We start from the raw sequence: 26,539 nt of genomic DNA on the forward strand, positions 1-26,539 counted from the left end.
ACATCCTCTCTGTATTTTTTTTTAATGTGAACATTTATGAAAAGGTCAGAGGCCATGTTTATGGTGATTTATCTGTAAGTACCCGTGTTTCTCAAGATGCAGTATCAAAATGTCTGAATCAGAAGTCCCTGGGGCACTTATTTTAAAATGATTCCTGCATCTCACCCCTGACCTGTTGAATCAAAATCTCTGTGGGTGAGGCCCAGGAACTTGCACTTTGATAAAGTGCCCTAATAGGATTTACACAGGTGGTTGACAGACTCCACTCTGAGAAAACCCTGTAGCAGCACTTCCTAGTTACAAGATTCCCCCAGGAGAAGCATGGCCACCACAAAGAATGAATGATGGGTGAGGGGTTATGCTTTTATGTATTTAAATGATGTTAAGTAGGCAGTGCTGATGTTTTCTGATAAACTGAGGCCCCCCAGGAAAGCTCGCCATACCAAAGTGGAGGATGCTGATGCTTGTGATGGGATATGAGAGTACTACACCCAATTTATTAAGATGTGGGGATAGGGTTGGAGGACAGGAAAATAATCCAGAGCTTAGTCCTTATGTGAGCCTTCCACATATTCAGAAGGGAGGAATCAAGCTTGATAAATTAATCAGACAGCCCAACACTCAGCCTGGTCCAAGCCTCTGGTTACTGAATGTCTAGAGAAGCAGGCTGGGCCCTGGAAGTGAGAGCTGACCACCTGGTACAGAATCTGTGGTCCAAGAGTCCCCAGTCTCTCAGATCTATAATGGAGGCAACTATAAAGGCCTGAATGCCAGCCCTCAGCTCCCTCAATTAGCAGCTGTGTGAATCTGAACACATAGATAACTTCTCTGATTCTCATTCTCCCTCATCAGTAAAACAGTGATAAAAAGAACACACACCTCCTAGCATTTCTATCAATAATAAGTGAAATGATGCATACAAACTTGCCTAATACAAACCCGGCACAGAGTAAAGTCTTGATTAATATATGTTTAATGTAAGAAAATGCAACTTAAGTCATGCATTTGCTCATATATGCAGAACTTGTCAAGTGAGTAACTATAATTTATTGAAGAAATTCCAACAATTTATATAGGGAACATTCATTTAAATTTGGAACAGACTTAGAAATACATGAAGGAGCAGTCCCTTTCAAACAGCTGTCGGGCCTACTCAAAGCTGTGCAGTTATAATGAGAGCCCAATAATAATTTATACTGTGTTGCAACTGGTTTTTCCCAATTCTGGTTTTAGGCCCGCTGCCATCTGCTCCCTCAATTCCTGTCTCCTGTGCTCCCAACAGGGACACAGGATCTTGTCTCTACCTTGGTTTGATTGAGTTCTCGGGCCAGTAAGAAAGGACCTATCCCTATATTCTTGGGGTTGCAGAGACTTCTTTAAATATTCTGACAGCTTCCAACCCCTAATAATAGTCTTAGTGACAGTCCCAAATCACTCCTCATGAGTTCCCATGTGAAGGAGAGTGACACCTCTCCAAGCCACCTAGCAGAAGTCGCTCTGCTGAGCACAGACTTTTCCTAGATGGGCAAATAAAATTATAACTGCTGCTCTGAGACTAAGGAGGAACTGGGGGAATCAAAATGATGTGATTTGATTTCAGTGTCTTCAAAATATGGTTCAAAGACCATCCATCAGAATCACCTGGAGGATTTTGAGACTCAATGATCTAGTTTTTGGAGGTGATTGATGATAAGAATCTCAAGAAAGGAAAGGGGAATAGAAAATATGACCCATAATCCTTCTTCCAACACCCAAAGATTTACACATGATTATCTTTGAAGAAGATATCTCTGTCAGCTCAATTAAGTGAGTGCTGGATAAACCTGACCCCAAAACTCTCCTGCCTTACAAATACGCACTCTGGAGAGGGGATTCCCTTTGGAAACCTCTCCTTTTTTGTACTTTTCATCTTCCAACTTGGATTCACGGGCACATTTACTTTCTTGACAGTATTCCTCATCCTCAACTATAAATCTCTTCTCTGCCAGATTGACTTAGATGATATAGTATGCATGGGAAACAAAGAAAAAAAATCTCTAGACCCTAAACTTACCTCTCTCTTTTTAAATTTTACATCTTCAGATATTGTGGCTCTCAATCCTATCCATTTATTTAAAGCCATTAAAAGGAAAATGATCAAATATTAAATCCCCAGGCATAATATAAAAAAAAGAAAGTGGATGACTACTGAGAGTCATTTGTAATATTATAGTGTTCTGGCATACTGTAAGTTTTTTAACCATAAGCAAGAGACATTTTGATGTCTTTAATAGAGTTATCTTTATAAACTTTCTTCTCCCTTTCAAAACTGCTGATTTTTTAAAAACCCATGGCTCTCTCACTATTGCACACATCTCTAAATTTTAAAGCCAAGGTTCACCTGAAGGATGCTCAGTTTATTGTGTGGATACTCTCAGCTGATGGTAAGCAGAGGCTCTCAAAGACTAAAACATTGCTTTTGCTCCCTGCAGAAAGCCTTTGCCCTATAAAGGTCAAAGGGCATTGAGGAGTTCCAGCTCCAAGCCTTTAGCTCAATAATAATAATCTCTTAGATATACATCATAAGAATTAAGGTCTTTCTAATCACATAAAACCAAACCTCACCCCTGCCATTGTGGAGATGTGAAATTGATGCACTGACAATTTCTCTAAGCTTTCTTCACCTATAGGGCATAAGTGATCATAGTACCCACCTCCTCGAGTGGTGGGAATATTAAAAAAAACACTAGGCTTGAACAAGGGGCCTGGGACACACCATGTGCTTTGTAAACAGTAGTTATAGATGTGTGGATGTCCATGCTCTTGTTCTCCCATCCCTGCCTCTTGTCACTGTGTAAGCAAAGAAATGCCTTTAGCTCTAGATATAAACCCAATGGAAGCAAGGGTCTCCTGCTATTTGACTAATGTGGCCTCCTCCTGAAACTCTCCCTCTGGCTCATAACCAGCTTCCTAATGTTCCTGAAGCCTCTTCATCTTACCCCTCCATCCAATGGACAGATGCATTTGCTTTCTGACTCATCTTTATTTCTATTACTCTGTGATCCCTATGATAAGAGCCCATTCAGAAAATAATAGTGTTTAAAATTTCCTTACCACACAAAAAGTGTAAGACTATACAACACAAAGAAACTTCAGAATGACCAGCCTAGGAGTATTGGTCTGTTTGATGAACTGAATAAAAATTAAACAGTCTTTTCAAATGGCCAAAGGAGCAAAAATCATACCATTGAAGGAAAGGTGTAAGAAATTTGTTTTGGAGATGAGGAAAGAAAAGGAACTATGAATATAAAACTGACTACAGCATGTAGATCAATATTTCCATAAAAATATTAACATTTACTACCTATATGATGGCGTGCCTTATATAAAAATGTCTCTATATAAAAACTTCTCTGATTTCATCTGGAGAGGGCTTATATATTAATTATAATATTGAGTAAATATTACATTTTTAAAAATACATTGTCATAATAATATCTAATTGTAAAAATCATTGGAAAGGGCTTTCATATATGAGTTAAGACAGCCCACTCTGCACACACATAATAGTACATGAACTATTCCATCAATCACACCCCTTATGAACATAAATATGTCCATGTGGCCTGGGACAAGTTGTGTCCAAAAGGCAATGTGAAACACAACTAACAGACTTCAATCACCAGCTTCAGGATGTTCCACAGTTAGTATCTGAGCTTCTGTGACTTGATTATGACATCAAGTCTTCTCTATCTACTAATCAATATTACCCAGAAAAAGTCATCTGCTTGTGCAGAAAAATGTGTCCCACATCACTTATTCTCTTTTTCTCTATTTCTTCCCTATCGCTTTTTTGTCCACTCTGACAAGAAGCTCTTAGATTTGCATGACACTAAGAAGAGAGAGGGAATTTAATATACATGCATCTTGGAGAGTTCAAAACATAAAATCAGCATGCGCAAGCGCAGTAGTACCTGAAGGCAGAAGCCTAGATGCTGTAGATTTAGCTTCTCAAACTTTTCTGACAGTGTACCCATAATGGGAGAGAAGAGTGAACTTTTAACTGTGAGGGTAAGAGGGGCAGAGTTCTAAGTACTTTTGAAAGTAAGGTATTTCTTTCAGTAGTTGTACTTTAAAATTATAAGAATATTATATGAATATAGATTTCCTTTTAAGAACGTTTAATATTACTTAATTAAGTCACTTGAATCTTTCCCTACCCTTAATGTCTTTGAGTAATAGTGAAGTCCCAGGAATTTGTTCCAGGATATGCGCCAAATCTTGTCACACACTGCTGAATCTCCCCACACTATTGGTACACTAGTTTGTGATGCACAATATAAAGTGGCTCCTTTACTGAATACAAGGTCATCCAGTAGGACTTGGAAATCCTTTTTATACAGAATCCTTTATAATGGTATTTGTATATAAGAGCATTTATTTATAAAAGAAACTTCAAAGTTAAAACCCTCGATGAATTAGGGACATGATTAGTAACATTATAAAATGCATTCCCATATCCCTCAATTTCTAATTTTGTTTCTTTAAATATTATATTCTCTTGGTATATTTGTATGTTTATAGAGTACTAACTGGAGAAGGCAATGGCAACCCACTCCAGTACTCTTGCCTGGTAAATCCCATGAACAGAGGAGCCTAGTAGGCTGCAGTCCATGGGATCGCTAGGAGTCGGACACGACTGAGCGACTTCACTTTCACTTTTCACTTTCATGCATTGGAGAAGGAAATGGCAACCCACTCCAGTGTTCTTGCCTGGAGAATCCCAGGGACGGGGGAGCCTGGTGGGCTGCCGTCTATGGGGTGGCACAGAGTCCGACACGACTGAAGTGACTTAGCAGCAGAGTACTAATGGCTTGGGGGAGAGACCTTAGTAAAATAAAAATTTAAGAGGTAAATAATCAGTAGTGATGACTACTCAAAGATGGATACGAAACATGTTGCTGCTGCTGCTGCTAAGTCGCTTCAATCGTGTCCGACTCTGTGCGACCCCATAGACGGCAGCCCACCAGGCTCCCCCATCCCTGGGATTCTCCAGGCAAGAACACTGGAGTGGGTTGCCATTTCCTTCTCCAATGCATGAAAGTGGAAAGTGAAAGTGAAGTCGCTCAGTCATGTCTGACTCTTCTCGACCCCATGGACTGCAGCCCACCAGGCTCCTCCATCCATGGGATTTTCCAGGCAAGAGTACTGGAGTGGGGTGCCATTTCCTTCTCCAACAAAACATGTTAGAAATGGTCATATTTGTTTGTGGAAAGATACAGCTGGTTATACAGAAATGTCATTTGTACCCACCTTTTGGGAACCAAGTCTGCTGTAAAGTGAGGCTCACCCTTCCTATAAGAGCTTCAGTTCATACTGTACAGAATAAGTGTTCTCATTCTTATTTACAAAACAACTTTGCAAAGGGAGTGATGAACTACCATGACCAAATATGCCAAATTGCTACTTAGGCTTTTGATTTCTTTGGCCTTCTACCAAATAGCTAATGCCATATAGGCAAATATATGTGTACAAGGGGACCTTGTGACTCAGTGCACACCCTTCTTTTTGCAAATTTGCTTGAAGTGGTTTTCAAACCTTTTTCTATATTCAGAAGGCTGCAGCTGCTCTGAGTGAAGCTGGAGTTGGGGAGTCCTGAGTCTTTGCTCCTGAACACTCCCGCACCTCTGGCATCCTTTTGCCCCCTGCTATAGTCATCTTTTAGGCAGTTCAATGAAGCACAGTTTGACTACCACTTCTCAAATTCATATTTTCTCAACTGATATATAAAATGTTTATAACCATGTCATATATCAAAAAAAAAATAATAAATGAGCACCATATATCTACCAGCTAGCTTAAAAAATAGAGCATTATCAGTGCACTTGAAAACTGCTACACCCTCATGATAGGAAGGGACTGTACTGAATTTTGTGTTCACCGTCCTCTTGCTCTTTTCAGTTTTAAAAATCACATACATATGTATGTGTATATATATATATATATTTATAAAAGATATTGTTTATATTTGCATGTTTTTCACTTCATAGGGATGAAATAATACTGCGACTTTATTGTATTAATGGTATATTTCTGAGATACTTTTATGTCATTGCATGTATTTTATTCATTTTCAGTATTGTATCCCATTGTATGCATATTTTATAATTTAAATTTTTCCTATCAAAGAATAAATGGTTTGTTCTCAGGTTTTGGCATTATAAATGCTGCTGTGAAACATTTTCCTTCTTTATTTACATTAATTTTTAATTAGAGGATAATTTCTTTGTAATATTGTTCTTGGTTTCTGACATATATCAACATGAGGCAGCCATGGGTATACCTATGTCTCCTTCCTCTTCAGTTTTCCTCCCTGAAACATTCTTGTAGATGTTTCTTGAACATGTTCAAGAATTTTTCTAGGGTATGTGTATAGGAGAGGAAGTTACTTGATGATAGAGAATAAGCATATTCAGCTTTTCCAAAGAGTTTATATCAATGTATCAGCAGAGTGTAAAAGTTTTGTTACTCCTCATCTTCACCATTAACAGACTTAATTTATTACAAATTTGGTTGTAAAATTCATATCATTATGTTTTTATTTTGTGTTTCCTGATTAAAATTGGTTTGCAGCTTTAAAAATAAAACATAAAATCACTCACATATTTACTGTTCTTTTGTTCTAAAGCCATAAATCTCTAGCCCAGGTGTGATTTTGTGATTTTTTCTATGTTGGTTCTCTTTTAAATCACTTGCTTTCTGTCTAGGGTTTCTTTATTCCAAAAGATGTAGCCATTCACTTCTATTTTACATCTTGCTATCTCTCAGATCATCAGCAAAAATTCAAATGTGGCTCCCTCTGTCACTAAAGGGAAAAGAGGTCCAGAGCTTCAGCTACATTCATCTAAAGGTAGCCCAAATTCTATTTGTCACTCTAAGGGCTCTGTTACTGCATGTCCCATTTCCTCTGGGTATGCTATTTTTTCACAGTAAATAAAAGGAAATATATATGAGTGTCTGTGCTGATCTTCAGAAGCCAAAGCACCAAAGGCAGCATCATCAGTGGGGCCAGCAGCCCTCATGGGTAAAGAGTATGGATTTATAAGTCAGAACCTGGTGGAGGAAAGGAGGAGGGCATGTGAGTGCTGAGTAGAGTGATCATGTCACAGTCCTGCATCCTCTTTCTAGTCACTTCAGGAGGATACTACTGATGGTGGTCACCTCAATTGTATGTCCTGTGCTTAGTCATGTCCAACTCTTTGTGGCCCTTTGGACTGTAGCCCACCAGGCTCCTCTATCCTAGGGATTTTTCAAGCCCCTTGCAAATCTGCCTGATGGGACAGTAGCACCTCAGTGCCTTTGGCATGGTGTTGCCTTGTTATATGAGGTATTAAATCAAATTAAAAGAGGCACATCGACCAATTGCTGATTCTTTAATGCTACAACACTCTTAGAGTCCACTTCTTTCCAGGAGCTAGGGTGAGGTCTCCAATATCACTTTCATTAAATAGATTCTCTATCCCAAACACCTAGATATACACATGCACACATCTGGGTTCCAAAGGTCCATGGTGGCAGGGAGCTCTCACAGCAATGAGTACTCTGGTCTCCCAGCCTGCCATATAACATCCACAGTAAACTTTAAACCACAGGTAATGTAGTCTCAGCTTCCCTGACTTGGGATGAAGACAAAATTTCATGCTGTGCCCTATACACACTTCATGATCTGTCTGCTAGCTCTCAGAACAAAGGTAAGTGAATTTGTTATCTGCCTTCGTGGCCCTGGTCTGACAGGTTTCTCCTGGAAAGTGTTCAGTAAGCCTTCAAGCATTAAACTCTCCATTAACCTCTCCTCTCTTGCTGCCCATTTGTACTACTTATTCACATCTAGAATAAACCTAATTCTTTCTTTTTCCTAACTTAACTGGCAATGACATCTGGAAAATGAGCAATATCTCTAGGACTGAAATAAAATTTAGTTCACACCTGAATGGAGCATAATTCCTTTCTCCAGAAGATGCATAATTTCACTCTGATAATCTTAGCATTTGATATTTTGCATCTTTTATCCCAGTAGCCAAATTTTTAACAAGCCTGGACCAGAGGGACACACGACAAGGAAGCAAAGCAAGCTGGTTACGGACCTGAGCAGCCATGCTGTGTACAGGGCAGTGCTGAATCCAAGCCCTTGGTGCTGATTCAGCTCTGTCCCTCACACCCTGGCTCATGAGCACCCAGCACCACAAGCTCTCTGGCACTTGGTTTCTTCTTTTATAAGTGCCTTGGTCTTTTAATGGGAAGCACAGATATTTTGTATGTCTTATGAAAGGAGGGTTAGAGAGAGAACTCACAAATGGCACAGTGCAGGCCATCCAAGCTCTGAGGATCCAAGATACCAGGGAAGATGCCAAGGGGTAATTTTAACACTGGGATAAGACTGAATCCTCCCAAGGAAGTCACAGTAGTGATTTCTGGAGAATCAGGGCTTAGTGAACATTACACGGCATCTGCCCAGACCTGTTCTTAAGCACATGAGACTCTCTTAGGGACACCAAAAATACATTAGGGAACTTTCAGAAATGTTAATTCTTATGAGAGAAGTAGGGGTGAGAGACGGTGATACTTGTGATTGTAACCCAACTCAACCTGTAGACTGGGGGGCCTGGGCTGCCCTGTAGAGCCTATCTGTCTGAGATACAGAATGTCTTGAGCAATATTTGTAAAAAAAAAAACCCAATTCCAAAGATTATGATTCAATGGGTCCAGAAAGAATCCAGGCATCTGTATTTTTATCAAGTTCCACAAATGGTTCTAAAAGATGCTTAGGAGTTGAATTCACTGGACTAGAAGATGGTCTCAAAAGAATGACTCTGATATAGATTGAAGGATTTTAAAAAATATTCTACAAAATCATTTTTTTATTTTCAATTGTTGCTTGCATTTTTTGTCTATATTGAATCATTCTCTGTGATCTAGTATCCATATTCAGGGCCCACCCTGCTCACTTTCATCTTTCAACCTCACATCCATTTTTGGAAAGTCCCTTAAAAGAGTGAAAGCCCATATCCTAAAGTACAGAAAATCTCTAGAAGAAAGGCAGTTCTTTCCTTCTCTCCTGCCTATTGTGATTTCTTTCCTTTCTTCTCTCCTTTCTCATTAGTCTGTGGCTGCCCAGGATTTAACCACTAGTATAAACTCCATAGGCTTCCCTGGTAGCTCAGATGGTAAAGAATCTGCCTGTGATGCAAGAGACCCAGGTTCGATCCCTGGGTCGGGAAGATCTCCTGGAGAAGAGAATGGCAACTCACTCCAGTATTTTTGCCTGGAGAACTCTATGGACAGAGGAGTCTGGCAGGCTACAGCCCATGGGGTCACAAAGAGTCAGACATGACAGAGTGACTTTCCCATAAACTCCATGTCTCCTGTCTGTCAGAGAAGAGACTGTTTTGGTGAGACTGAGGGCAGCAAGAGATAAGAAGGCAACCATGAGGCCAACCCCTCTATGTGGTTCCACCCTGTCCCTCCCCTCCCCCACAGCCCAACAACAAGGGTTCTGGTCATCACTTCAGCTGTCACATGAAAGTGAAAGTGAAAGTGGCTCAGTCATGTTCGACCCTTCATGACCCCATAGACTATACAGTCCATGGAATTCTCCAGGCCAGAATACTGGAGTGGGTAGCCTTTCCCTTCTCCAAGGGATCTTTCCAACCCATGGATCGAACCCAGGTCTCCCATATTGCAGGCAGATTATTTACCAGCTGAGCCACAAGGGAAGCCTACTTCAGTATTGGATACCCTACCCCTTCTCCAGGGGATCTTCCCGACCCAGAAATCGAACCAGGGTCTTCTGCATTGCAGGTAGATTCTTTACCAACTGAGTTATCAGGGAAACCATCACATGGAAATGCCCAAAGGAGAATAGATTCTAATTTTCCTCTGAAACAGAAGCATTCAGTCCTCCCTAAATTCAAGAGAAAGATAAGAACCTAAAGTAATCATCTAAAATAGCCTGTGCCTGAAGACAAATATACCCATTGGACTTCCCAGTTATGACAGCCAAAACTACTAATGACAGCCTTCCATTGCGGGCTCTAAATCTAGTCAATTTGTTATAAAATCATATCTGTACTACCTCTCAAGTGCCTCTTGACTCATATTACTCTCCATTCTAACTTCCAAAGCCTTAGTTCAGGTCTGTATCCTCCCTGGCCAGACTCTTTCAACAACTTCCCTCATGCCCATCTAGTTCCTCCTTTCTTCTCCCAGGGTATCCTTCATCCCGTCACCAGTGTTACCTTCTAAAACACAAATTAAATCATTAATTTCCCTCAGAAATACTTAGGGTTCATGTCTTTAGCCAAAGGTTATAATTTTATCTCTTTCTGGCGGCAGGGATCTTTTAATTTTTTTCAAAGCAAATGTGTAGACCTTCAGTTTTTAAAACTGAACTATTATGTAAATCTCAGGGAATGTAGAAAAAGAGAAAGTAGAAGGCAATAGAAAAGAGAGCAATAAAACTGCATTCACTCAACCTCCCCATTTCCCAGATACTGAGCTCAGATATACCTCTAAAATTCTGTGGTTCTCTAAAGAATACAATTTCAAAACATAAAAACAAATAAATATTTTAAACTTTGCAAAAAAAAAATCTAATGTACTCTTTACCCCAAAGCTTTCCCAAATCACACATACATACCTTCTCAGCTTCACTGACCATATTTAAATTGACTCTTATTGATCTTTCCTTAGGAATGCCATATTGGCACAGTGGGTACTAGACTCAGGCCCTAGGGAGTTGCCATGCACCTGAGAAACTTCTACTCCAGAAAGAGAAGACTAAAGCCAAAGCAGGAAATAAATACCAAAATTAAACCTGGGAAGGAAGGGGAAAAAAAATAAAACTCTAAACTGAAAGAGCAAACCAGATAGGAAATTGAATAAATGTGATGAAGAACATATCTGGATAGCCAACAATGAGATCTCTGTACCAGGAAATTGAACTCCAGTTTGAGAGTTCACTTCTTGATCACAACCTTCTGCAGAATCCTTCCTTTTATGATGCCTTCTTAAGATAGCCAAATTATAACAAACTATACCAGACATCATGGGAGAAGGCAATGGCAACCCACTCCAGTACTCTTGCCTGGAAAATCCCATTGGCGGAGGAGCTTGGTAGGCTGCAGTCCATGGGGTCGAGAAGAGTCAGACATGACTGAGTGAGTTAACTTTCACTGTTCATTTACATGCATTGGAAAAGGAAATGGCAACCCACTCCAGTGTTCTTGCCTGGAGAATCCCAGGGATGGGGCAGCCTGGTGGGCTGCCGTCTATGGGGTCGCACAGAGTCGGACATGACTGAAGTGACTTAGCAGCAGCAGCAGCATACCAGACACCATAACCTGTTCCCAAATATACTCCAAATTCTTAACCAATGAAAGTTTATTGTGCGTCCATAGAGATGTTATTGCCTCTGCCTAAAATGTCATACCTCTTTCTCAGTAAATTCCCAGTCATTCTTTAAGATCTATTTACAAGGTAAAAGCTTCCTGAATTCTTCAGGCAACTACAGGTTTCCTCCTTTCTGAATATTGTACACAATTTAACATTCATCCATTGTTATTGTGATTATTATAATGTGCCCTTTCTCTTGATCTAAAGGCCTTTAGCAGTGCTGACAAGGACTCCTGGCAGCAAGTGTTGCCACACAATGTCCTTAGTGAAGGAAAGCAGAACCAGACTGCTGGGCTGAGGCAAGGGACAAAGGACTTAGGAAGTCCTGGGAACTCTAGGATGTGATTCCATATCTTAGTTGTGTAAACTCATTTTTATCTGGGTGGGATGAAAAGATAATATCTACTGTACAAAAAAGATCTTCACGAACCAGATAAACACGATGGTGTGATCACTGACCTAGAGCCAGACATCCTGGAATGTGAAGTCAAGTGGGCCTTAGAAAGCATCACTAGGAACAAAGCTAGTGGAGGTGATGGAATTCCAGTTGAGCTATTTCAAATCCTGAAAGATAACACTGTGAAAGTGCTGCACTCAATGTGCCAGCAAACATGGAAAACTCAGCAGTGGCCACAGGACTGGAAAAGGTCAGTATTCATTCCAATCCCAAAGAAAGGCAATGCCAAAGAATGCTCAAATTACCGCACAAATGCACTCATCTCACACGCTAGTAAAGTAATGCTCAAAATTCTCCAAGCCAGGCTTCAGCAATATGTGAACTGTGAACTTCCAGTTGTTCAAGCTGGTTTTAGAAAAGGCAGAGGAACCAGAGATCAAATTGCCAACATTTACTGGATCATCAAAAAAGCAAGAGAGTTCCAGGAAAAGATCTATTTCTGCTTTATTGACTATGCCAAAGCCTTTGACTGTGTGGATCACAATAAACTGTGGAAAATGCTGAAAGAGATGTGAATACCAGACCACCTGATCTGCCTCTTGAGAAATTTGTATGCAGGTCAGGAAGCAACAGTTAGAACTGGACATGGAACAACAGACTGGTTCCAAATAGAAAAAGGAGTATGTCAAGGCTGTATATTGTCACCACGCTTATTTAACTTATATGCAGAGTACATCATGAGAAACGCTGGACTGGATGAAGCACAAGCTGGAATCAAGACTGCCGGGAGAAATATCAATAACCTCAGATATGCAGATGACACCACCCTTATGGCAGAAAGTGAAGAAAAACTAAAGAGCCTCTTGATGAAAGTGAAAGAGGAGAGTGAAAAAGTTGGCTTAAAGCTCAATATTCAGAAAACGAAGATCATGGCATCCGGTCCCAATACTTCATGGCAAACAGATGGGAAAACAGTGGAAACAGTGGCTGACTTTATTTTGGTGGGCTCCAAAATCACTGCTGATGGAAATTAGAGCCATGAAATTAAAAGACGCTTACTCCTTGGAAAGAAAGTTATGACCAACCTAGACAGCATATTCAAAAGCAGAGACATTACTTTGCCAACAAAGGTCCATCTAGTCAAGTCTATGGTTTTACCAGTGGTCATGTATGGATGTGAGAGTTGGACTATAAAGAAAGCTGAGCGCCGAAGAATTGATGCTTTTGATCTGTAGTGTCGGAGAAGACTCTTGAGAGTCCCTTGGACTGCATGGAGATACATCCAGTCCGTCCTAAAGGAGATCAGTCCTGGGTGTTCATTGGAAGGACTGATGTTGAAGCTGAAACTCCAATACTTTGGCCACCTGATGTGAAGAGTTGACTCATTTGGAAAGACCCTGATGCTGGGAAAGATTGAGGGCAGGAGGAGAAGGGGACGACAGAGGATGAGATGGTTGGATGGCATCATCGACTTGATGGACATGGATTTGTGTGTACTCCGGGAGTTGGTGATGGATGGGGAGGCCTGGTGTGCTGTAGTTCATGAGGTCACAAAGAGTCGGACACAACTGAGCCACTGAACTGAACTGAACTAAGGGTGAAGTTAAGAATTGTTACTCATAAGCTTTTCAGCAGACTCACCAAGTTTTCACTCACCAAGAAATCTTGACTTTTTAAAGAGGTCTGCTTCTCTAGCCTCATCTCTTGGGCTGCTCCTCATATAGTTCTCTTTGGAAAGGCAAGGCTGCTCCATTTGACCAATTTCTTGATTGTCCTTTCGGGCCATCATTTGTGCCAAGCAAAAGAGACCTCAGCCTCACATAACAGCTTCTCAGAACCAGGTTTTCCTTTGCCCAGAATGTAAAATAAAGATCTCCAAAGAGCTACCTATATGATTCAGCAGGAGAAATACTGGCCTTTGACTTTATTTTTTTGCTATCGGTATGTCTAATGATAAGATTCCTTGAAGATGAAATAAATACCAATGAAATACTGAATCTGAGTGCACATTTTCAGTTAAAGAGTGAAAATTATTTTGAGCCAATTCTTCTTTTTTTTATATTGATACATGGGTCTCCATTTTCATTTTCTTAAATGCAAAATTTAACATAGATTAGAAATTTGTGGTGGATTCATTTTGATATTTGGCAAAACTCATACAATTATGTAAAGTTTAAAAATAAAATTAAATTAAAAAAAAAAAAGAAAAGAAATTCATTGCTGAAAGATGGTTCTAGGAGGCATGCTATGTAGGCCTACAATTTTTTTTTTTTTTTTTTTTACATGACAGCTCATTTTTATTTATTTGCTGGCTGATGCTTCTCAATTAGCAGACTAGGGCCTATGTACAGTTTGCTTTCTCCCCAAAGCCTCAGATCTTAGGTGATGATGTTAGAACAAGAGCTGGAACCAGAACAATAAACCATTCTTAGTTACTCAGTTGGGCACAGCAGCACTCAGCCTTCAATAGTGTCAAATCAGTGAGTGGAAATGTAGAAAAGTTCAACACAACTTGTGTTACCAGGGGTAATGCAAACAAGCAAGATGGGAAGCATCCTTCAGTTATGAATGTTCAGCTCTGAAGACACCTATCGGGAGAGATTGATTGTGGGGTCAAAGAAGGTCCATGACTTGAAGCATAATATTTCAGTCCCTTGTTCCTTTACTAGTGAATAACAAAGATGAAAAGAATAAAAAGAGTTATAGATATAATTCAGGAGGTTTTTTCCTTTTGTGTAAAATGTCTGAGTATATAAAATGGAAAGAGCTGCAATGTCAGATACCTCTGAGAACTGATGAATCAAAAAACTGAGAAACCATGTTTGAAACACTATTATGTCCTCTAAATTGTACTTATGACCAGGGGGATCCAGGACTCTATTTTCAACTAATATGAAATCTAGCTGATATGACAAGACTAATCTGCATGAAAATATCAGGACTGAGAGTTTGCTGCAGTAAATAGAGAACAGACTGAACTTATCAAAAAAGATGCTGCAGCTGGCAGGGGTGTTGATAACTGACAAAATCCTGCAAAACGGTTCAATAATTCATCTTGTTTGAAGGGTATTTCATAAAATACAAAAAGGCTTGCATCCTGTTAGAAGCCCCATGTTTCATACAGAAGATCTACAATATAGCAACCTGAATTAGACTTGATATGACCAAGAAATTAAGCTGTCAGGGAGTATTTGTTTCTGCAGCAGAGTCCAGTCTATTCTGATTGCTGTAAACACTACTTCCCTGGTTGTTTTTCTTTTAAGCACAAATCTCAGGCTTAATCCTAATTCTACTGGTTTGAATCATGTACTTACTACAGAACCATCCCCAAGAGGACCAACATAGGAAAAACCAATAGGCTGAATTACATGTTCCACGACCTTAGTGATATTTTCATAAATAAATTATTATATAATGCTGCCGAATTCCTGGATTATTTGGTATAACATATGTCCACAGTCTATCAGTGGCTGCAAGAATAACCATTCTAAAAACAAGAGTTTGTTCTCTTGCTAACATAGAATCACTAAATATTTTGTAGTTCAGTAGCCACATATTCCATCAAAATTTTTTTCTCCTTCACACCACCTTTCAGGACTGGGAGTTAGCACTATTCAATTCAGTGCAGTGTGCTCAGTGGCTAAGTCATGTCCAACTCTTTGCAACCCAATGGACTGTAGCCTGCCAGGCTCCTCTGCCCATGGAATTTTCCAGTCAGGAGTACTGGAGTGGGTTGCCATTTCCTACTCCAAGGGATCTTCCCAACCCAGGGATTGAATTCACATCTCTTGCATCTCCTACATTGGGAGTTGGATTCTTTACCACTATCACCACCTGGGAAGTCCATTAATCCCATATGAGGGCCAATATTCAGATTGCCGGGAGAAATATCAATAACCTCAGATATGCAGATGATACCACCCTTATGGCAGAAAGTGAAGAGGAACTAAAAAGCCTCTTGATGAAAGTGAAAGTGGAGAGTGAAAAAGTTGGCTTAAAGCTCAACATTCAGAAAACGAAGATCATGGCATCGGGTCCCATAACTTCATGGGAAATAGATGGGGAAACAGTGGAAACAGTGTCAGACTTATTTTTCTGGGCTCCAAAATCACTGCAGATGGTGACTGCAGCCATGAAATTAAAAGACGCTTACTCCTTGGAAGGAAAGTTATGACCAACCTAGATAGCATATTCAAAAGCAGAGACATTACTTTGCCAACAAAGGTTCATCTAGGCAAGGCTATTGTTTTTCCTGTGGTCATGTATGGATGTGAGAGTTGGACTGTGAAGAAGGCTGAGCACCAAAGAATTGATGCTTTTGAACTGTGGTGTTGGAGAAGACTCTTGAGAGTCCCTTGGACTGCAAAGAGATCCAACCAGTCCATTCTGAAGGAGATCAGCCCTGGGATTTCTTTGGAAGGAATGATACTAAAGCTGAAACTCCAGTACTTTGGCCACCTCATGCGAAGAGTTGACTCATTGGAAAAGACTCTGATGCTGGGAGGGATTGGGGGCAGGAGGAGAAGGGGATGACAGAAGATGAGATGGCTGGATGGCATCACTGACTCAATGGACGTGAGTCTGGGTGAACTCCGGGAGTTGGTGATGGACAGGGAGGCCTAGCGTGCTGCGATTCATAGGGTCGCAAAGAGTCGGACACAACTGAGCAACTGATCTGATTTGATCTGATTCATTTTAGAAAATCTCTTTTTTTCCTCTCTCTTGGTAAAATTAGAGCAAGAAATGTTCCTATTCTGAAGCCACAAAGAAAACATATACTAAGTATTTTGCAATGATATTAGAGAGATTTTTAAAAGCATATTATTCCTCTCATTTTGAAATTTCACATTTCTTAGAAAATTTCTGCTTTCACAATTGGGCATAATCTTAAAGAACAGCTCCTGTCATTCCTCCAGTTTTTCCAATTGCCTGCAGACACATTTTCTTTATGATTTAAATTTTATGGAATGGAGACTCTTATGGTGCCCTAAATAATACATGTATACATATATATGAGACCTGGAAGGTAGATACGCAGAATTGTATGCCCTTATTAGTGCTACAGCTGATAAGATAGTACTGAAATTGCTCATGTTCACAACAAAATTAAATATATATACTTAATCTTAAGAGTCTTTTTCAGATTCCTTTCCATTATTGTTATTATCAGATATTGAATATAGTACCCCATGACATACAGTAGGTCCTTGTTTATCTTCATATATAGAAGTGCATGGGGCTTCCCTGGCGGCTCAGAGAGTAAAGCATCTGCCTGCAGTGCAGGAGACCTGGGTTCGATCCCCAGGTCAGGAAGATTCCCTGGAGAAGGAAATGGCAACCCACTCCAGTATTCTAGCCTGGAAAATTCCGTGGATGGAAGAGCCTGGTAGGCTACAGTCAATGGGATCCCAGAGTTGTACACGACTGAGCAGCTTCACTTTTCTCATAGTAGTGTGTGTAGGTTAATCCCAAATTCCTAATTTATCTCCCCCCGCCATCCATCCCCTGCTACCCTCTTCAGTAACTACATTTGTTTTCTATGTCTGTGAGTCTATTTCTTATTTTATAGATAAGTTCATTTGTATCACCTTTTTAGATTCCATATGTAAGTGATATCATATATTTGTCTTTGTCAGACTTACTTCACTAAGTACTCTCTAGATTCATCCATATTGCTGCAAATGGCATTATTTCATTTTTTTATGACTAATATTTTATTGTGTTCATGTACCACATTTTCTTTATCCAATCCTCTGTCAATGGACATGCTTCTGTGTCTTGGCTATTGTAAATAGTGCTGCTATGAACATTAGGGTTGGATTGTTTCCTTAATTTCTCTTTCCAACATTTCATTATTAGTGTATAGAGATACAACATATTTCTGTATATTAATTTTATATCCAGCAACTTTACCAAATTTGTTGATTGAGTTCTAGTTGTTTTCTGGTAGCATATTTAGGATTTTCTATGTATAGCATCATGTCATCTGCAAACAGTGACAGTTTCACTTCTTTTCCAATTTGGATTCCTTTTATTTCTTTTTCTTCTCTAACTACTATGGCTAGGACTTCCAAAACTATATTGAATAATAGTGGAAAGGGTGGGCATCCTTGTCTTGCCCTTGATCTTTGAGGAACTGCTTTCAGTTTTACATTGTTAGTTTTCAGCTAACACTAATGATGTTAGCTATGGGTTTGTCATATATGGCCTTTATTATGTTGAAGTATGTTCCCTCTACACCCACACTCTGAAGAGTTTTTATCATAAATGGATGTTGAATTTTATCAAAAGCTTTTTCTACGTCTGTTGATTATATGGTTTTTACTTTGCAATTTGCTAATGGGGTATATCACATTGATTGATTTATGGATACTGAAAAATTCTTGCATCTCTGGAGTAAAGCCCATTTGGCGATGGTGTATGATCCTTTTAACGTGCTGTTGGCATTGGTTTGTTAGCATTTTGTTGAGGATCCAACCAATTCTTAATACATTGATATGAATCTCCACTCCCATAAAGTTTTTGAGTACCTCCTTTTTTTCTGTTTCAAAAAGATGTTCCAGGCTTGTTTTCCACTCCCTGCCTCAAACCTGTAATAAGCCATTCCAAAGAGACATAATTATTTTAATGAGGAATAATATATAGAAATAAATATCTAGGTACCACAGAGACTAAGTACTCAACAGTATTATTTAATGTTACATAGTAAAAATTTAAGATGTATTTCCTTTTTGCTTAGAGTAACCAATAAAATAATATTATTAAATAAATTAGGGAAAGTTATAAAAGAGATAAAGTAGATTACTAAAATAATGATCAACATAAAAGAAGTTAGGAAAGAAAGATCACATAACCAATGAGACAAACAAAAAACTAATAGCAAGATGGTGCAATTAACTCCAAATATATTTAAAGTATAAATGAAACAATCAAATTTAAAGACAGAGATTGTCAGGCTAGTATTAATCATCCAACTCTACTATCTATAAGAAATATACTTTAATATAAAGACAGACAGGTTGAAAGAAATATGATAGGATACATTTTACCATATAAACACTACATGAAATATTCTATCTCCATTAATATCAGCAAACGACTCTAAGGTAAGAAATATTACAAGAGATGAACAAGAATATTTATTGTTGAAAGACTATTTGATAAATATTATCATGCATTTATGATAAAAGCTTTCAGCACACTAGAATAAGGTAGGAATATTTAACCTGATAAAGAGTATCTACAATAGACTTATAATTAACATCACACTAAAAGGTAAACTTGCTATCATTTTCCCCTAATGTCTGGAATAAGACAAAGATGTCCACTATAATCACTACCATTCAATATTTTATTGAAACTTTTAGCCTGTGCAATAAAGCAAGATGAAAAAAAAGATAAGCATAAGAATTAGAAGGAAAGAAGTAACATTGTAAAGTAAAAATAAATAAATAAAAATTAAATCAAATTTAAAAAAGAGAATAGCAGAGCAAACCACAAAAAAATAAATAAATAAATTCAAAAAAAGAAGTAACATAGTTTTTATCACAGAGGACATGATACTGGAGGTAAAAAATCTAAAATAAATGAATTTAGAAAAGTGCTAGATAAAACATTAATATTCCATAATCAATTACTTTACTCTTAGGGCTTTTTCTTGGATGTCCAGTGAATGTTTGGGGTGTTAACAAGGCCTCTTCCCTCTGGCTAGGCTCAGCCTCAAACAGCTATCAGCACTGTATTGTCTCTGAAATCACATTGCAATAAACAACTGAAAATTAAATTAGAAAAGCAAGATGACAGCATCAAAAACTGTTAGTATTTCTAAAAATGAATCTAACAAAAGATGTGAAAGGCCACAGCACACACAAAAAAAGTTACTATAAATTATTGCTTACAGAAATTTTAAAGCATCTAGATAGAATGAGATTCCAAGTTCATGAATTTCTGGACATGATACCATTAAGTTATCAATGCATCCCAATTTCACATGGATCTCTAAAAGAAAAGCAACTGCAACAACAAAATCTTAGCTTTTTAAAAAATTGGACATCTAGTCTAAAATGTACTTATAAATGCAATGGATCTCAAAGAAAGATATTGCTTTGGCAAACTGCTAAGCATGAGGGATGACAGACGAAAGACAGAGTTCCAAGCTTCTAGGAATCAAAGGAGGCTTGGTCAGTTTCATGTGATCAAAGAGGGTCAACAATTCAAGTAAAGATTTTCAGCTTCAAAACAGACCAGAAAGAATGTCCTCATGCCTCAGATTGCCCTGTATAAAGAGCCAAGAAGCTTTGTCTCCTATGGCAATAGTTTGATACAGTCTTGACTCTTAAGACTGGCTAGCATGCTGGGTCTATTTATCTGCACACAATTAACCTAGCCATTCCTCCAAATTATATTTCAAGAGGCTGAACTCATTCTCATACTTCAAACTCATCACCCTCACCAAAATTAAAATTATTGCATCATAACAAGGTATCATGAGTCTATTTATATCCTAGGACCTACAATTTTCAACTAATTTAGGGGACAGTTTAGTGAGAAAATAAAACCTCTTTACAAGGTGGCATTTGTTTGATGAAGTACCTACAAAAATGTACCATTCTTAGACACCAAATAAGATAATGAGAAAATGCATATGACTTTATTATTTAGCACAATGACTTACAAATACTTATGTTAACTGCTAGTATTGACAATATAATTTTTATTATGACATGATATTATGATATTGTGTTCCATATGATATTGTGTTTCTTCCTTTAGCTAAAGCTAAGGAGCTTCCCCCAGTGGCTCAGCGAGTAAAGAATCCACCTGCAATACAGGAGGCACAGGAGACATGGGTTCAATCCCTGGGTCAGAAAGATCCCCTGGAGAAGAAATGGCAACCCACTTACGTATTCTTGTCTGAAAAATCTCATGGACATATGAGCCTGGCAGGCCACAGTCCAAAGGTCACAAAGAATCTGACATGACTGAGTAACTAAACACAACAAGCCCGAGCAATACTCGGGTTTATTCAAATATAATGATCATAATGTTTTTAAAAGTGAGACTCATTAGGAAACTTTAAAAATATGATTCAACTTGCATTGTGGTTATTCAAGAAATAACCTTGCTGTGTTAAGTACACTTATAAATGAATTGCAAGAGTCTTAAACCACAGTGTCAGATGAGCCATGCCTAGTACCTAGATTTCACAAACCAATTTGGAATCAGTACATTGATGATTTTTATTCCAAAGAGCAATCAACCTCTGCCGCTATAGGGCTACACTTCTCAGTCTCCAAAACCAGCCCTGCTCTTGTTCTTAAGAGATCCTTGGAAAATATTTCAGAGGCACTTGTCAGGTGGCAGTTCTTGGTGAGGTATATTTAAAGGAGAGAAGCACAAGTTCTCTATAGAGTATTTATTGAAGAAATCGCTCAGTCCTCCTCCTGGCTAGATATCAGCAACAACAAATTTTGGCTATGACAAGCCAACTCTTAAATTCTTCATTCCCTTTTAACTCAGTCTTTCAATTCCAACAATGAAAATGTAACAGCCAGTACCATTCTCCAGCCGAGTCACCCATAAGCAGGTATTCACTTATAAAAAGCTTTGACAAAGATTCTTTGCTTGACCATACTTTTACAGACGCATCTGTATACTCATAAAATTCTGTTTTAGCAATAATCTTGCTAAGTTAGTTTAGTAAGAATCCCTAATCCTCTCTGTCTGATCATGCTTGATATCTAATCAGGTATATCATCCTCCAACATCCCCCAGGTGATATCTGATCATACTAGTCTCTCTTCAGCAAGAATCCTATTAGATCCCTTTCGCCAGAATTCTCTCCTTACCCTTGATATTTCCTTTTAGCAATTTTCCATTCACTAACCCTCATCTTACTCCTTGGCTATAAATTCCCACTTGTTCATGCTATATTTGGATGTGAGCTGGTTCTATACTGAGGTCTCATTTCCCCAGTTGCAGATGTCCTGAATAAAATCTGTTTTTACCACTTTACTATTCACTTCTGGTTTTGTTTCATTTGTTTTGGTTTGGTTTGGTTTGGCTTCCCTGATAGCTCAGCTGGTTAAAATCCACCTACAACGCAGGAGACCCCGGTTTGATTCCTGGGTTGGGAAGATCAGCTGGAGAAGGAATAGGCTACCCACTCCAGTAATCTTGGGCTTCCCTGGTGGCTCAACTGGTAAAGAATCTTCCTGCAATGTGGGAGACCTGGGTTTAATCCCTGGGTTGGGAAGATCCCTTGGAGAAGGGAAAGGCTGCCCACTCCAGTATTCTGACCTGGAGAATTCCATGGACTTTCACTTTCACTTTCTGATTTTTCTTTGACAGCCTTCTGTGAAGGTCACTAGAAATCACTGAAGGCCTAGTTGCAATTGTGTTAGTCACTCAGTTGTGCCCAACTCTTTGTAACCCCACAGAATATAGCCCACCAGGCTCCTCTGTCCGTGGTATTCTCCAGGCAAGAATACTGGAGTGGATTGCCATTTCCTTCTGCAGGGGATCTTCCTGACCCAGGGATCAAAGGATCTCATTTTTTTTTTTTTTTTTTCTCTGTGACTGCCCCTTCCTGAGCTCCTTCCCTCCACCCTACTCACCAACTCACACTGCTCAACCAGAATTCAGCCCAACCAGCATACCCATTTATTCACTAGGGGTGATTTCCCCTCTTCATCATTAAATTCAGCAAGAGCCCTATTGTACAATTATCTCCCAATTATCACCAAGTCACAGGTCTGAATTTCTTTTGAAAGAGGAGGAGAAAACACTATACTCTGAGAAAGCACAAGTCTCCTTGCTCTTTAACTAACATGCAAGGCCTTAATTTTTATTCCTGAATTCTTTTCCCATTTGACGTTTTTAATTTTCAGCCTCATAATGGTTAAATCCCTATTCAGAAACAATGTTTAGTTCTCATTCAAACATTTCAATTATAGGCCTCTCTTTTCATTCTATTTACAACAAAAGAAATTTCTGCCTTTCACCAGAGGCAGCTTCCTCTAAGAGAACTTACTTTGCTTCTTAAGAGCCTGACTCAATGAATACCATATTTGCACAGCACGGTTCATATCAGCTTTCATGATATTTTAAGATTCTTAGAGCTAACTTCAGATTAGATCAGATCAGTCGCTCAGTCGTGTCCAACTCTGCAATCCCATGAATCGCAGCACGCCAGGCCTCCCTGTCCATCACCAACTCCCGGAGTTCACTCAGACTCACGTCCATCAAGTCAGTGATGCCATCCAGCCATCTCATCTTCTGTCGTCCCCTTCTCCTCCTGCCCCCAATCCCTCCCAGCATCAGAGTCTTTTCCAATGAGTCAACTCTTCGCATGAGGTGGCCAAAGTACTGGAGTTTCAGCTTTAGCATCATTCCTTCCAAAGAAATCCCAGGGCTGATCTCCTTCAGAATGGACTGGTTGGATCTCCTTGCAGTCCAAGGGACTCTCAAGAGTCTTCTCCAAGCTAACTAAATCCCACCAGAGTAAAGTGAGGATGGTCCCAGGAAAACTCAAGCCTTCATTTTGACTGTAAAGTATACATTCCTGAGAGAAGGAACAACACTTGCCTGTTATTTCACAAATAGCTTTAAAGACAAGAAGTTAGAGTGAACAAATGGGAAAGAAATTGAACAGGGAAAAAAAAAACATATTTATTATCTATATTCTATTTATATTTCCCTTGCTAACTCTTTGGTTATTTGCCTAAAACTTAAGTCTTTTGTTTTTATGGTAATTTGAGAGAACAGTGAATGATAACATACTAGGTTTTTGTAGGTATCTTGAGTGATTCAATAAAAACATGAAAGGGGTGACCTTGCTTAAGCTAGCAGTTGCAGATGTATTTCACAGGGTAAGTGTAAACAGAAAAGCTGAAGAAGACCCTCATTTCTCTCTAAGCCCTTTTGAGGTTTCTCTTTTAGCTGAGTGTCCACTGGAAAATACCAAGTCTTCTGTTCTCTACTATAGCAGAAGCACTAGAGACAAGTGATATGTGGTAAGCTGTTACTGTGATACAGGGAAGGAATTTTGTCTCACCTTGGGTCATGCTTTGTTACAGGGACACCCAAAGAATGTTCCAATGCACAAAGCCCTTGCAGAGTTTACTTCTGTTTTATACCACCCATGTGCTATACTATAAATAACTCCTTCAGGAGATTGCTGAATCGAGAGACAAAGCTAAGTAATAAACTCCACCCAAGTACAGAATTGCCATTCACCTCCAACAACAGAAGCTTTCTTCATCAAAAGACCATTCTTCTCTTAGGGTTCTCTCTCAGGCCCTGCTTCAGGCCCTAAGCAGATAAACTCATGACAGGGCATGCCATATGGCTTTCACTCACAAGTAAACTTGTGCCATCCCTGGCTCTCTACTTCAGCATTCCCCACTCAAAACTATAAAATGAAAACTGCGATTGTATTTTCCTTGCTGTTGTTTTATTCAATTAACTCTATCTTTGCTATCGTAATTCTGGGGCTAGTTAGCTCATTTAATCACTATGGGACAGTAATGATGTTAAAGCCTTGAATTCAGTTGTCAAATGGTTCAGCCCAGTCAGGCAATGGCCCCTTGGCCTACGTAATAACAATAATCCAGCCATAGTATTGTAATGTACCCAAAAAGACTTCTTGAACAGTTCCAAGGATGCCTGACTTTTTTCATGGAAACCTAGTCAAGCCATCTGGAGGCATCACTGCCTCTGCCTTTGAAGAGTTTGATATTCTTTTGAGACGACAAATTTTCACTCATGATAAAATAAGCAAGCACAATGAAAATGCACAAAATCAAGCACCGAGTTGAATATTGCTTTGAAAATTGACTGGGATTTGGCATAGTCAATGAAGAACACAGATACCAAGGAAACTGGTCAGGTTCTTCAGGGATGTATAAAATTTGGATAAGTAAGAGGAGTGGTGAGTCTTCAACAAGAGAAAAAAATATTTCACATTTGAAAAACAAATAGTGATTCAGACTGGGATGCTTGTTTCTCATTGGTGATGATAACTTTTAGAAAGTATATGTCATTTAAACTCATAGGAAACAAGGGGTAAAAAAGCTTCCCCACGACAGATGTTGCCGAAGATAATTCTTAAAGGGCCAGGGTCTGTGATACAAGAAACTTTCTATGCCATGTAGACACAAAATTATTTCCTCACATTTTCCATCTTCTCACCCAAATTCAAGACCTGAATTTCCTTTCAAAACCTAGAACTCTCTTTCATACAGAATTAAAGTTAATTTGCTAAGAATTCCAAGTGTGAAGCAAATGCTTTGCTATTTTTGAACTAAATTAGTTTTGCTTAATAAGCATTATGTCTATGAATTTTTTAACCTTTAATGACCTTAAGTCCCTTATTCTATAGTCCAAGTGCTTTAGCAAAACTGAGGAAAATCATAGTTTGTTTTAATATACTCTTAATTTAGCAGTCCAATAAACTTACTAATAAGTTGCAAGAATAAGTTATTTTTTGGACTAAAACCAACAACCTAATTAGCTTGGTGTACCCATGGACTCTCAACCACCCAGCAATCACCTTCAAAATGGGTGACAGTGTTTAATACTTTAACAACTGTAGCAGAGTTTCTGTTGAGGAAAAGAAAAGTTTTTCAATGGACTTCACTTTGACTTCATTTTGTGGAAGGAGAGAAAGAACAAAAGCAGTCTGGCTTTTGGAGAGGCAAAAGTTCTAGACTTACATAGCCATGAAAGATATTGGAGTTTCTTTCATTAATTTTACACTCACGTTGTTTGCATTTACTATCTAGATAATGGTAACAAAAACTATAGTGAATTTAATGGCCTCTCATTATTCAATCATCATGGTCTTTAACAATTGGTTTGTTTTACTTAAGAGGGCAGTAAAAATTATAGACAAAGTTAAAAGAAACTATACTAAAAAGTCTTGACTAGACGAACCTTTGTTGGCAAAGTAATGTCTCTGCTTTTGAATAAGCTATCTAGGTTGGTCATAACTTTCCTTCCAAGGAGTAAGCGTCTTTTAATTTCATGGCTGCAGTCACCATCTGTAGTGATTTTGGAGCCCAGAAACATAAAGTCTGACACTGTTTCCACTGTTTCCCCATCTATTTCCCATGAAGTGGTGGGACCGGATGCCATGATCTTCGTTTTCTGAATGTTGAGCTTTAAGCCAACTTTTTCACCCTCCACTTTCACTTTCATCAAGGCTTTTTAGTTCCTCTTCACTTTCTGCCATAAGGGTGGTGTCATCTGCATATCTGAGGTTATTGATATTTCTCCCGGCAATCTTGATTCCAGCTTGTGTTTCTTCCAGTCCAGCATTTCTCATGATGTACTCTGCATATAAGTTAAATAAACAGGGTGACAATATACAGCCTTGACGAACTCCTTTTCCTATTTGGAACCAGTCTGTTGTTCCATGTCCAGTTCCAACTGTTGCTTCCTGACCTGCATACAAATTTCTCAAGAGGCAGATCAGGTGGTCTGGTATTCTTTCAGAATTTTCCACAGTTTCTTGTGATCCACATAGTCAAAGGCTTTGGCATAGTCAATAAAGCAGAAATAGATGTTTTTCTGGAACTCTCTTGCTTTTTCCATGATCCAGCAGATGTTGGCAATTTGATCTCTGGTTCCTCTGCCTTTTCTAAAACCAGCTTGAACATCAGAAAGTTCATGGTTCACATATTGCTGAAGCCTGGCTTGGAGAATTGGACT

The 26,539-nt window shown here is 38.9% G+C and overlaps 1 long non-coding RNA gene across 1 annotated transcript in view; it reads right to left on the reverse strand.

Moving 5' to 3' along the window:
* The window catches only part of LOC139179976 (uncharacterized), a 418,854-nt gene that overhangs the window by 381,104 nt on the left and 11,211 nt on the right, over positions 1 to 26,539 (reverse strand). Inside the window, exons 3-4 of the long non-coding RNA XR_011564279.1 lie at positions 19,465 to 19,574; positions 18,358 to 18,417 (exon numbers count right to left, since the gene is read on the reverse strand). This is a non-coding gene — a long non-coding RNA (uncharacterized lncRNA). The remainder of the gene's footprint in view (positions 1 to 18,357; positions 18,418 to 19,464; positions 19,575 to 26,539) is intronic.

Source organism: Bos indicus, chromosome 26 (assembly GCF_029378745.1).
Source record: "Bos indicus isolate NIAB-ARS_2022 breed Sahiwal x Tharparkar chromosome 26, NIAB-ARS_B.indTharparkar_mat_pri_1.0, whole genome shotgun sequence".
Classification (NCBI taxonomy): domain Eukaryota; kingdom Metazoa; phylum Chordata; class Mammalia; order Artiodactyla; family Bovidae; genus Bos; species Bos indicus.